The 940-nt window shown below is 45.7% G+C and overlaps 1 pseudogene; it reads left to right on the top strand.

Moving 5' to 3' along the window:
• The first annotated feature begins 223 nt into the window (after positions 1-223).
• On the top strand, positions 224-764 carry LOC101655609 (annotated as a pseudogene).
• The last annotated feature ends 176 nt before the right edge of the window (positions 765-940 follow it).

The following is a 940-nucleotide window of genomic DNA, read 5'->3' as shown; positions in this document are numbered from 1 at the left end:
GACTCCAAGATTGACTTCCAAAGTTCAAGTATGAGGAGGCTTCAAAAAGTTCCTGGGGATATCATCAACAATTCAAATGTCGGCGTACGTTTATCCTACAGAGTATTTGAAATGAACTTATTCTAATCATGCTGTGGTAGTTACAAAATTTCATGTCAATTTGGAGGCATATAAAAGTGTAGGGATGCCCTCGCACTGGAGCGGCCTGAGGTGACCTGCCCAAATGGTTCGCTACTCACTTGACCCAGAAAACCCCACAAAATTCTGCAAATCTAGAGGGTCGAACCTCCGGGTCCACTTCAAGGACACCAGTGAAACTGCCCAGGCCATCAAAGGCATGCACATCCTGAAAGCCACCAGATACTTGAAAGACGTCACTCTGTAGAAGCAGTGTGTGCCCTGCCGACGTTACAATGTTGGTGTTGGTAGGTGTGCCCAGGCCAAACAGTGGGGTTGGACCCAGGGTCAGTGGCCCAAAGAGTGCTGAATATTTGCTTCACGTGCTTAAAAATGCAGAAAGTAATGCTGAACTGAAGGGTTTAGATGTGGATTCACTGGTCATTGAGCACATCCAGGTGAACAAAGCCCCCCAGATGAGCCGCCAGACTTACAGAGCTCATGATCCACACATGAGCGCCCCCTGCCACATTTACATGATCCTGACTGAGAAGGAACACATTGTTCCCAAACCAGAAGAGGAGGCTGCACAGAGGAAAAAGATCTCCCAGAAGAAACTGAAGAAGCAAAAACTCCTGGCTCAGTAGTAAATTAAGCTTAAAATAATACAAGTTTTTTTAAAAAGGGTAGGGATGGTGTATTAGTCTGGGTACTTTGGAGAAACAAATCCACGGCGACTCACGTATAAAAGAGAGTTTTATGTAAAGAAAAGGTGCATCACAAAAACATCCCAACCCAATGCTGCCCAAGCCCACAAGTCCAA

This window comes from Echinops telfairi, unplaced genomic scaffold, assembly GCF_000313985.2.
Source record: "Echinops telfairi isolate 266 unplaced genomic scaffold, ASM31398v2 ScPeMD7_7469;HRSCAF=8507_1, whole genome shotgun sequence".
Lineage (NCBI taxonomy): Eukaryota > Metazoa > Chordata > Mammalia > Afrosoricida > Tenrecidae > Echinops > Echinops telfairi.
The sequence above is the reverse complement of the archived record's forward strand: the minus strand, read 5'-3'. Positions and strand labels throughout refer to the sequence as shown.